Genomic DNA, 13,920 nt, shown 5'->3' with positions numbered 1-13,920 from the left:
GTAACTGTTTAGACTATGAGCTATAGATGGTGGTGTGTTACTAACAATCTTTCCTAACCACTCATGCCAATTCATTTAGGTTTGACCACTTTCCTAACATATTCATTAGGTCGTATCAATCATGATCCTTGGTTTACATGTTAATGTAGCAACATCTTGCCCTTACTTCATGACATAGTCCTAGGTTCAAAGGTATAAAGTAGACTTCATAGTAGTTTATAAGGGTTCACATAGTATCAGAGTAAGGATCCATCCAATCACTCCCTCTAATAGTCATAGATAGCACATACAATATGATATGTCTCATCTTAGCTTAGCTAAGGCGATGTTCCAAATATATAGTTTAGTTTGCTCACTTTCTTAATGCTAAAATAAATACTGTCTCATCCTGCTCGCCATCTAAGCACTAAGATGATTATCCATGTGAATGGATTGATAAAATGCATAAGATAAAAATAATGTATGTTGTTGGTATTAGTCAAACTAAAATAAAAAAATCTACATCTATTAGGAATAAATGCATAAGATACCCATAAAATGTTACTATAAGAGGTTTCCAAAAGTAAAAAACACATCAAAGTCTACAAAGTCCCAAACTCCTCACATAAGTCTGAAAGACATCTCTAACAGTGGTTTTAGTAAGAGGATAAACCATTATTCTATTGGTTGAGATATGTTTCAAGGCTACCTCCTTTCGTGCAATAATGTCTCAAGTGTAGTGAAAACAGATATCTATGTGTTTGGTTCTAACATGGTATTTAGGATCCTTACTAGAGTAGCCATGCTATCACTTAAAATAGTGATGGGCTCTTCGGTTAGAGTCGTGACTTTCAGGCATTGGAAGAATCTCCTTAACCAAACAAAATCCAGTACAACCATTGAACAAGCCACATACTTTGACTTAATAATGGATAGAGTAATGCAAGATTGCTTCTTACTACACTAAGTAACAACTACACCATTAAGTAAGAAAGCATATCCCGTGGTGGATTTGCACTCATCTCTATTACTAGACCAATCTGCATCACAATATCTTTTTAATCTCTAGTCCCTTAGAGGTAATGAAAAATTGTGTTAACTACTTGTCAATGAACAAGGCCTGCATTACTTTGGTAATGATTGACCAATCCAACTATGAAGCATATGCTAAGTCAAGTACCCAACATAACATACATTAAACTTTCAATTGCATTCACATAAGGAACTGTCTGTATGGAAACCCAAATCATTTAATTCCTTATACTCAAATTAGGTTAAGTGAATGCGAAATTTTTTTAAGCCTCTAAGCCCCAAGTAATAGAAGCAAAGGTATCATTTTTAAGAAAATGGTTCTAAATTAAAGAGCAATAGAATACAATACCTTGGTTTGGATGTTCCCATATCAAATCCACGTAGTGAAGTTAAAGCCTGAAGTATTTGAAGGTCTCATACACCCAAGATCTTCTGTCCAATAGCTCTAACTTTAATCTTAGTACTCCAAAGATAAGTCTTTAAAAGGGAGGAGGCTATGATTATTTTCTTTTTGGATGGTGGAAGATGACTAACTAGAACCCCTAACCTCTAATAGGGTATTTATAGGGTTCTCTAATTGGTTTAAGCGGCTTGAACCTACCAAGGGCTTAAGTCACTTTATCTAGCCCAAAATGAGTCATAATTGATTAATTAACCTCATAGGGTCATCTAATTAATCAATGAGACCAATCTGAAGACCTTGTTCACTAACCCCTATGTAACCTTGTGTAATTACCAAAATGGCTTTATGCACAAAAATAAACCTAGAGCCAATCCAACCCTCATAGACCATGCCATCAAGGTATAAGATCTCAAGTGGAGGCCATTGGGACCATAGGAGTATTGGCTCCCTCAAAATCCAATTATGAAATTGATTCAATATCCCACTATAGAGAATCAACTACACTCTAATACCTTACATAAATAACAATGAGATGAAGCTTGGGTCTATGACCTACTATCTTTGCATGTAAACTTCCCATAAATCAGTGTTCATAATCTAACAAGATAGTGTTATCACCTATCAAGATTATCTCTTCAATCCTTGAGTTAAAATTCCTCTTTATTATGTGATTAATTGACATACTTTAGCTCTAAGGAACATATGTCAAATTTCCATAAAAGAAAATGTTATGGCTATAGTCTTTTAGACATATGTCCTTTGGATCACCCAATGGGACACACACTCTCAAACCCATGAGATCATGGTGCATTTATTGAGAATACATGTTGCCACCAGCCTCCATCAATAATGATCCAATCCATAGGGATATGTGACCACAATAGTGTCTCACCTATAAGTCAAAGTCTCTTGTTGATTTTATCACATGCTCAATACCTTCCCAAGGTTAAAAGTCCATGTATTATAATAGCTTGGTTAATCGTGACAATTAATAGCTTTATGTCATCATTCACCATAGATCTTGTCTAGTGTGCATCATAAACACTAGTGCGTTGACCATAGAAAAATTATTTTGATGACCAAGACAAGTCATCCCTCCAATTAGGAGGTAGTACACTATATTCTCAAATGAATTACCTAAATCCATGAACTGACTATGGAAAACTCATCACTCTGCAAGGAACCTATAACTTAGATCTTCTATGTAACTTCTAATGCACCCAAAACATGTACAATGCAAGTAATGTGGGCATGTATGCTTAGATAACTTATAAATGCATATGAGATAAAGGGAAACCAAGAAAAATGAATAAATAAATTTATAAATGAATCTCAGTCTATTACATCATGTCATGCTTTCTAGGGCTCAAACCTAACAAACTTCTACTAGCCCTAAAACATTTTAGGAACACATTTGACATCTTAGCCACTGATTTTGATTTGTATCTCACTACTCCTTTCACATTCTTTTTTTTCCTTTGTATACCCATCTTACTCTAATTGTCTTTTTCTCTTTTGAAAGGGGATTTAGTTCTCATATATTATTCTTCCTTATTGCTTTTATTTCCCCATCCATTGCATTTTTCTGTCTTTGTTCTTAAATTCCTTCTTCAAAACTTATTGCTTCACAATTTCCCAAAAAAAAAAAAAAAAAAAAGAGTTAGATCATTTTGATATTTTGTTACCTCACAAATCTCTTGTAAACTTTTAAAACCTGATGCCTTTTCAATTGAGCTTTGCAATGAGGATGATGTTGAAACTTCCTGAGTTAAAGGAGCTGGTGTTGAAAGTGGAGTAGCAATTTCTTGTAAACTTCCTCTTGTTTGTTATTTTATAGAGAAGTATCATAGTCACCTTCTTGAGCACTCCAATCCCTATGATTCTTCTTCATTCAACTTGACATCTTTACTAATAATAATCTTACTATTGTTTGGATTGTATAATTTATAACCTTGGAGCTTGAGTCATAACAATGAAGATATATTTTTTGCTCTTGTCATCTAAATTTGATCGTGATTGATTCAACACATAGCATATGCGATGCTTCCATATACTCTCAAATGTGAAATACCTAGCTTTCATTTATTCAAAATTTGTTTGGTGCTTTATTTCATACACTTTGATTAGGAGAACAATTTAACAAATAAACTGCAAAATCAATTGCTTTGACCTGAAATTCTTTAAGCATCTTCCTACTCTTCAATATACTTCAAGCCATGTAAAAAAAACATAATTCTATTTTTCCTTCCAATTACAGCATTTTATTGTGGAAAATATGAAACCATTAAATAAAGGATGACGAATCCTATAATTTTCACAACATTCTCCAAATTCTTTTGATGTGAATTCACCTTTGTTGGGACATTGAGTCTTGTTTATATGTTGGCAATTTTGTTTCAATTTATGTTTGACCATATAAGTCTTTTTAGATAATGACTTTTTCTCCATTGAAAATCAAGGGTTGTTGTTCATCTAACTGAGAACTCACAGGTATGTCTAAAAGGGTTTGACTTGTAGCATATAAGGCTCATTTGAGGTATAAAAGGTTCAATGTCAATTTTTGAGCTTAAAATATTTTTAAAATGATTTTTCAAAAAGTAGGGATCGCTTAAGCGGTAGAAACCGCTCAAGCAATCTAAGTCCGCTCAAATAATCATGACAATCCTGCCAAGTTTAAGAACATATTTTGAATGAATTTCACCCAAACTCAAATTTGGAAACTTAAGATGCTATGACTCTTTGGCTTTGCTTATATACCTCTCTTGTAACCCTTCGAGGATTAGAGATTCATGCTTAGAGATCGAAGATTAGAAAGATCATAGAGATCTTGGAGATTGCTAAGAGACCTCTAATTCTTTAGAGGGACTCATTGTGAGAAAAGCCTTATTGCCACACCATTCCCATTCTCTCATTCAATGATTTGATTCTTTGAATTGTTGGTTGAAGACCATAATCCCTTCGGAGGGATTGAAGGATTTATTAGGGAGCAACAGGTTGATGTTGCGTCGCAAACATGGATTAAGTTCTAAGCACTAGAGAGTAAGTCTTAAGGATAAAAGGACTACGTAAATCTGTGTGACTTGATTTTGAATAGCGGATTTCAATTAATAGGTCTCAGACCTTGTGGTTGTTTTATCTCCATAGTTTATGGGGGTTTTCCATGTAAAAAATCTTGTGCCTCATTGCATATCAATTTGATATTACGTTTGAATTGCCTAGAATAAGTTAATTTGTTTTAAGCTACTATCTTGTAGGGTTATTCTAAAAGGTTTATATTTATTCTTACATATATTTTGGTTGAAGATGTTGAATATATTAGATTGATTGGTTAATTGGTTATTGAGTTTGTTGAATTGGTTATCTTGTGGTGATTATACCTATAATCAATTATTGATTTGTTGGGATCATTGTTGAGTTTGTTAGGCTAGTCATTCTAGTAATGATTATTATTATCCTTAACATATTTCAACGTATATTGTTAATCTTTGGATATCAATTAACAATAAAAATAAGATTTTTAATTAGGGTGAAAACCTATTTGAATATCCAGGTTATCCCTATAACATCTTGGGATAAGAAAAGTTTATTATAATTAACAAATATTGTTTTACAATTTTAAAATCACCCCATTCACTCCCACTCTAGGTGTTCTCGATTGGACTTTCAATTATTATTCAAGTGGTATTTATGCAATACCCATTTTTCAATTGGTTTCAGAGTGGGATAAAAAACTAATTCATTATGCTATTGATTAAAAATCCAATTTTTACTGGTTATATTATTTAAAAATCAAATTTTTATTGATCTTGTAAGGCTGATATGGAACAATGTAAAAGTGGTGCTCCTTTGAATAGTCCACCCTATTTGCATGGGAATAATTATTCCCATTGGAAAACATGAATGATGTTTTTCCTTTAAATGCAAGGCGAAAGGGTATGGAATTCAATTGAATATGGTTGGGGACAACCATTGATCTTTGATAAGATTGACATGAGAACTTAAATCTAAACATGAATGGACAAAGCTGATAATAAATGTAGTGAAGCCAATGCTAGTTAGGGCATTATTTAATATTTTTAATGGAGTTTGTCCATATGAGTTTCACAAGATAGAAAATTGCAAATGTGCAAAGGAAGCATGAGATATTCTTCAAGTCACTCATGAAGGTACGTCCTCTGTAAAGATTTCTAAATTACAAATGCTTACTTCTAAGTAAAAATTTTCTTCCTTTTATTATGAATTGAGTGATATTGTAAATTCGTCATTTAACATTGGAGAAACTATTTTGGATTCTAAGATAGTTAGAAAAATATTGAGATATCTTCTAGAGAGATTTAGACCCAAAGTAACTGCCATAGAGGAGAGCAAGGACATTGATTCCATGAGAGTTGATGAACTTGTAGGCTCCATTTAAACATATGAAATGACCCTATCTAATTCCCTTAAGCCTAAAGACTTTGCCTTTAAGGCTTCTGAGAATGAGGAAAAAGATACTGAAATGCCATATGATATAACTTATGATGAATTGGCACATAAAGCTAAAAGAATTAAAATGATATTAAAATGATTTTTCAAAAAGTAGAGACTGTTCAGGCAGTTAATCCTACTATGATAGTTCTACCGAGTGTAGAAACATATTTTGAATGAATTTCACTCAAACTCTAATTTGGAAACTTAAGATACTAGGAATCTTTGGCTTTTGCTTATATATACTTCTCTTGTAACCCTTTGAGGGTTAGAGTTTTGGGCTAAGAGATCAAAGATTAAAAGGATCATAGAGATCTTGGAGATTGTTGAGAAACCTTTTATTTTTTAAAGGGACTCCTTGTGGGAAAAGCCTTATTTCCACATCATTCCCACTCTCTCATTGAAGGATTTGATTCTTTGAATTGTTAGTTGAAGACCATAATCCCTTCAGAGAGACCAAAGGATCTACTAGGGAGCAACAAGTAGTTGTTGCGCTGTGGACGTGGATCAAGTCGTAGGTACTGGAGAGTAAGTCTTTAGGGTAAAGTAGCTAGGTAAATTTGTGTGATGTGATTTCGAATAGTAGATTTTGATTGATAGGTCTTAGACCTCGTGGTTTTTTTTATTTATTTTATCTCCATATTTTGTGGGGGCTTTCCATGTAAAAAATCTTGTGCCTCATTGCATATCTATTTGATATTACATTTGAATTGCCTAGAATAGGTAAATTTTGTTTTAACCTAATATCTTGTAGGGCTATTCTAAAAGGTTTATATTTATTCTTGCTTATATTCCGATTGAAGATATTGAATATATTGGATTGATTGGTTAATTGGTTATTGAGTTTATTGAATTGGTTATCTTGTGTTGATTATACCTATAACCAATTATTGATTCGTTGGGATTATTATTAAGTTTGTTAGATTGGTCATTCTGGTAGTGATTATTATTATCCCTAACATATTTCAACATATATTGTTAATATTTGGATATCATTTAACAACAAAAATCAGATTTTCAATAAGGATGAAAACCTATTTGAATATCTAGGTTATCCTTATTATATCTTTGTGGACCCACATTTTTCATGCGCCCTCACTTGATCTGCGAGACTCTCTTTTATTTTTCGTGAACAATTATTATTTTTGGAAAAAATTGGAGTCGCCACTTATTTTATTTATTTTTAAAAGGGAAAATAAAACAAGAAAGAAAACCCTAAAGAAGTGACTCCATGATTTTGGAAAAGCGTGTCTTTGAAAACTTGAGTCTAGGTTCGAGGATCAAGTTACATATGGGAAAGGTACCTCTAAGAGGTAGCACTCCTCTAAGCCCTAAAGAGGTCTCTACTGACTAAATTGAGGGGAATGTGGCAATTAATTGGTTGACTGAGGGTACTAGGTAGGCTAGGTGGTTTCAAAAAATAACATGCTTAACAAGAAAACCAATCACAATCATGAAGAAGATTTAGGGTGCGTACCTGGACTACTTCTCAAGTGTTATGACAAGATATCAAAGTTAGTTCAAATAGTACATCATTCAACAAGCGTTTTATTTAGAAATAATCAAACAATGAAACATATATAAAGATACCCAAGCACTATCAAATATAGGTGCAATTCATAGTGACAAGCATATTTACAGAATTTAGAAGGTGGGTTATAGAGGGCATACCTAGATAGCATAGATAACTCATAACATGCTTCCACGAGACATAAGGGGTCAAATAATAAATAATAAAATACATAAATCCTAGCATGCTTGTTATTTAATTAGCATAGCAAAAATGATCAAAGTGTACGAAATCCCTCAATTATCACTTATATCGGGTATATAATTCCTAAAAAAGTAGATAAACATGATTTCAATAAGTAGCAAAGGTGGTAGCAAAAGTAAGTTTTAAAAATATTTTCTTATGTAGGGTTTCACCAATTCCCCAATTGATATACACTAATCTAGCCTTGAATTATCCCATTTATTTAGGATCACAAGCTTGGATTTGTGTTCTACTTAAAACCAGATTTTTTATTGAAAACTAGGGCAGATGTGAACCGATGAAAACATGGTTGCATATTATTTAAGAAAATGAGATTTTGATTCTAAGGACTCTAAATGAATTATTTTGAAAATATAAATTTTAAAAGGGTCTTTTGAGAAAAGTATTTTATTTTAAAATAAAAGAAATTAATTTGAAAAAAAAACAACAAAATGTATGAGACAAAATAGCAAGAAAAATAAAACAAAATCGGTAAGTAAATTTTTTTTTACAACTGAGCAAACTAAAGTTGTGAGACGAAGACCAATCATCATTATTTTCCGATGACCTCTGAAAATTAAATTAAAGATAGAATCATTATAGCAAACTAACATTTTAACAAATCTAACTTTCAATTTATCATCAAGAGTTACAAGCTAACATTTAAAAAGTCTAACTTTCAATCTAGCACTAAGAGCTATGGGAAACAAGTTTCTAAAAAAAAAAAGTTTCTATCTTTTAAACTATCATTAAGAATCATAAAATAACTTAAGAAAAGTTTTGACTTTTAATCTATCATAAAAAATTACAAACTAATATTTCAAAAAATCTAACTCTCAATTTATCACCAAGAATTAATGACTAATTTTTGAGAAACATATCAATTAAGAGTAACAATTATCAGAGACCACCAAAATAATAAACCATTCAAACTTAGATCAAATAAGCTAACGAGATACTCACCCAGAATTAATGACTCATTTTCAAGAAACGAATCAATTAAGAGTAACAATCAAGGATTAACATGTGATTAATTAAACCCACAAACACATCTAGACTAATTAAATTGTTCATATCAAATCAAGGTAAACAATAATTTTCAATCATAAAATTAATTTTATTAATGAACTAATATTATAAAAAATACCTAAACTGAATAGATGAGTGAAGCTAAATCAGAGTAAACTAAAGACAGACACCTTCAAATATAGAATTGATTTTATTAATAACTTAAAATTATAAAAACACCTAAAATAATTAAAATGAATCAAATTAAATGAAAGCAAACTAAAAAAAAATATGAATTCACGGAATCAACTTTCTAAATAAATTTACATTATTAAAATGAAATCTAAGATCAAAATGAATTAAACACTAATTAAGGCAAATCTAAAAAATGAAATATTTAACGCATAAGATCAATTGTTTTAACAAACTATAATTTTACTTAAACCTAAAATTAAATTGAAAACTATACAAAAAAAATTTTAAAACTAAATTTCTAAACCATAAAATCTATTTCATTAACAAATGGGTAAATGGATAACACATAAATAAATAGGTATGATTAAAACGAAATATGAACTCATGAAATCAATTTTTTTCCTTTTTTTAAAATAAACTTACATTACTAAAATGAAATCTAAACTTAAAAATGTTTTTGAACACAAATTAAGGCAAATATAAAAATCAAATATTTAACACAAAGATCTATTATTTTAACGAACTAAAGTTTCACTTAAACCTAAAATTAAATTGAAAACTATCCAAAACAAATTTTAAAACTATGTCTCTAACCTATAAAATAAATCTTGTTAATAAATGGATAAATAGATAGCATATAAATAAATATATCTCAAATTTAATAATGACTTATTAAGGCATAACAGTAAATTCATAAAGAACCTTTATCATATTGTATTGACTAAATAAAGATATAAGGAAAGAATAGCTTACCCAATCGGATTGGTGTGTGGGCAGTAGGCTTCCCAAAGTGGTAGCTGTGTTTGGTGCTGAAGGCGCTTCCCGTGGAGATCAAAGAAGCGAGCCGACTGTGATGCTATCAAAATAATCCGAATGTGTGCGACTGATGCGGTGAAGAGCAAGCAAATGAACACCGACTGTTGTGCTTAGTGCTAGCCGACTGTGATGCTATTGGAGCAAATCTGGATGTGTGCAGCTAGTTCTTCTCTTGTCTTTCAATGGTGCAGCTGTTCAGGAAATTTCCTCAAGGGTGCGGCTGCACCTTGCACCTCCAAATGAAATGATTTTGCTTCTCCTTAAGGGTGTGACTGCACCTGTTCTCACTTTCCAATGGTGCGACTGAAAGGTTATAAAATAAATTTATAACACATACAACGGAAAATTGATCTATTTTGCATTCAAAATATATACTGCAGCTATCAAAAATTAAAATAATAACCTGGATATCAGTTCTTCAAGCATAAAATTTTCTCCAATTGTATGAAGACTCTACACCGAAATTAAGCTTTGCTATCAACCCTTTGATACGCGGAACTTAAAAAAATAGAACAACACTTTTTTTTCTTTGGCGTAAAAACAAGGAGGATAAAGATATATCGATTCTTATTCAGATTGTGTATATATGCTATATAACATATCCAATACAACTTCTGTTTTAAGTGATAAGATAACTCAACTAATTTGATTTTTGGTTTTATCACTTAATCTATCTCTATCGTGTCCTCCTTTTTTGGGCTACTAAGAGATTCTATTGGTCCATTTGTTTTTCTTTTGCTATTTTCAATAACATTTGAAAAACACTTTGACCAAGTCTTGTAAGTTAAAAACAAAACCCACATCCCTCCTGTAAGTTGCTGCATGTACCCATATGTTTGCAAATGTTTAGCAAACATTCTCGTGGACTAACTTCCACGTCCAATGAAAAATATATTTTTTTTTATCTATATATTAATTATATTCTTGGTGCTAGCAAAGAATATAATAATATTCCACATAGAACATATTTATTTATTTGATTAAAATTAAATTCTCTAATTTAATTATCAAATAATAATAAATAGCTCTTTGCAAAGATTAAAACACTCGTTTGTGTGTGACCCCGTAGGTTCATTACTAAGCTGGTAGTAAATTAATCAAATCAATTTACTAATTAAGGTAGGCGTCTAGCAACACTCCTTAACGTCCAGATAGTATGAAGTAATATCTTTTACTTTCAAGAACCGGTAGAAGAATAATGTAATATTTTCTTCCATCATTTACAGCTCTGGGCTAACTCTAGAGTATGGTATTACTGTCAAACTCTAATAAGTCAACACATTATTTATTTAGTGAATGACTTAAGAAACTCATTTCTTCATTCATTCAATTGCCCTTGGCCAAGGTCTTATTTTTATCATAGAGCTCAAACTCATTACCACGAGTTGATGGATTCCTTCTTGATTAATCATTAATTCTACAAGTATTTAATTATATCCAATATCCATTCAACTAGTGCCCTAAGGCATTAGGTGTCCGGGATTAAAATATAATAAATAACTTGTTAATTACTTTGATAATCTCAGGTCAAAGAAAACTATTATATTTCTTCTTGAGAAATTCCTATTGACAATTTAAGGTAAAGATAACCATTAGAAATTCTTAGTTGAGTCAGTTCAATGATCACATCTACATGTGCATCATCTATATATGTAATTTAACAAATGAGATATATCAATCTTTATCCAATAAAGACCATCACATATATATTGATCTATCTGGATTATTGATGTCCTGTTGACAATAATCCTATGATCAAGAACAGTTTAGATTAAAATTATTAAAAAAATTGCTTCTCATTATCATAATCTCTATCATGATAACAATTTTCAAATTTTAATCAAGGACCTTATCATATAAACTATTTTAAACAGATATGATAATGAAATAAAGAATTAATACCTTATTAAAACTAAAGTTGATTACATGATAGATTGGATATTGGGCATACATTTATCCCCAACAGCGACTGCACCTTGCACCTCTAGAAGAAATGATTTTGTTCCTCCTTAAGGATGCGACTGCACCTGTTCTTGCCTTACAATGGTGCGGTTGCACCTTGCACCCCGCTATTGAAAAAAAAATCCCACCTTTCCGACCACCTCTCTCGTTTTTTCTCTTGGTGCGGCTACCGATCTTACTTCTCAATGGTGCGCTCTCTTTTCCTTTCCTGCTGAGTGTTTTCCTCCTCTCCTTCTTTTCTACACTTGGTGTGGCTGTTGATCCCCTCAATGGTGTGTCTCTATTTTTCTTCTCCACCTCCAATGACAGAAGAAAAAACCTTTTCTATCACCTCTCTCATTTCCTTGCTTTGGTGCATCTGCCAACCTCCTCAATGGTGCATCCTTCCCTTCTCTGGCTGAGTGCTTTCTCATCCTCTCCACGTGCTGAAAAATCCTCTCAAAGGTGTGGTTGTACTTCCTCCAAAACCAAGTGCGGCTGCACCTCCTCCTTAACCCAAAATACCAAACTTTCCCCTGGTCTGAATGGTGCTACTGCACCTGCTCCCATATCCAAAATGATGAGGATGACGATCCCTTCTCAATCGTCCATCTTCCTTTCTTTTCTTTGTCCTTAATCTTTTCTCAATAACTCAGTCAGACTCCTCTCCAGCTACAATGTAGAAGACACAACAGGAAAGGTTTCCTCTTCTCCCTTCGGATCACCCTCAATCCTCATCGGACTGATCTCTCTTTCCTTATTGAATTTGTGCTCTTTCAATATTTCTTTTTTCATGCGGCTCTCAATTTTTTTTCCCTTTCCAATGGTTTTTTCTTCCATTTTTTGGCTGAGTTTTCTTTCTCTCTTCTCCTTTCTCCAATCACCAACTGACTATCCTAATTTTTCTTCCCTTGTGGTCTTTTTCTCCATTTTTCAGACCACACCTTCTTTTTCTTCTCCATCCCTCTCATTCCAATCATCAGTCGTCACAATTTCCCTTCTCTAATGGTGTCTTTCTCTCCCTTTCTCAAATTACCACATTCCTTTTTCTCTCCCATGCGTGCTCCCTCTTTATTTTCTGGTGAGTTTTCTTTTTCTCTCTTCCTCCCTCTCCAATCACCACCTCACTTCCTTCCTTATATGGAACACGTGGAATCCCATGCAAAACAAATAATAAAAAAAGTAAAAGGAAAATAAAAATACAAATAAAAGAAAAACAAGGGTTAGAACAATAAAAAAAAAAACATGTAACTAAGAATTAAAAATCCAAAATATGTAATTTTAAGTGAAATTAAAATTATAGATCACATGCAAAACTAAAATGAATTATCAACTCAAGCAACTCTCTATCAAAATAAATTAATAAATAGATAAATAAAATCGAAATGAATATGATTATTAAGCTCATGCAATTTTCTAAAAATAAGTAAATAAATGAATAAAACTAATAAATAGAGAGAGATAAAAATAAAAAAACAAAATCAAGCACATGCAAGCCATACAAGCTATGCAACCATGCAAGCCATGTAAACCATACATTCATGCAAAAAATGATCTAAATGGGCTTAGGGTGCCTAAATGGGCCTAAGGTGCCTAAATGGGCCTAGGGTGCCTAAGTGGGCCTAAGGTGCCTAAGTGGGCCTAGGGTGGTGCCTAATGTGATTCGACATTCCCAATTGGTGTCTCAGCTGATTCATGTCCTCTCAATGGTCCCTAACAATGGTACCATTTAATTCGTGTCCAGCTGATGCTCCTTGATTGTGGTCCTTAGAAGGGAGTAATCAACAAAATTTATAACCTATTACACCATGTACTAGGATAGCCTTAGCTAGCATAGCATAGTGGCTCTAGGGTCGTTCACTGGGATGGGTTTTCACTTCACAATTGATATCAATTCAAAGCTGAATTGGTGCTTTTTCATTTCAAGGTTAGCTCTAAAAGAAAACATAAAGATGTTTGAAAAGGTTGGTTTTTAAGTGAAACCAAAAATAAAGTAATGGAAATTACTTACTAAGAAAAGTGTTTCTTGGAGTTTCAGATCACTAAGCTCAGATTCCTTGTACAAAAAGGGAGTTTCGGTCACTTGTTTCTTTTCCTTGCATTAGAGAATTAACATATAGTTAATTCTCTAACCGGTGTGGTACAGATGCTTCCCCTTAATGGGTTCAAACACTAATTCCCTCTCACTGATGCACCACCTTGCAATGGCTCATGCCTCTCACCTAGCATTTACCATTCAAGGTGATCCTTAACCTTGGATTTCCCTTCACAAGCTCGCAAAAGATAACTAATGGATGTCTCCTTAGAGTCCAAAAGCTTACCAAGT

This window comes from Vitis vinifera, chromosome 13 (genome assembly GCF_030704535.1).
Source record: "Vitis vinifera cultivar Pinot Noir 40024 chromosome 13, ASM3070453v1".
NCBI classification, from domain to species: Eukaryota; Viridiplantae; Streptophyta; class Magnoliopsida; order Vitales; family Vitaceae; genus Vitis; species Vitis vinifera.
Note: the sequence above shows the minus strand (reverse complement) of the source record.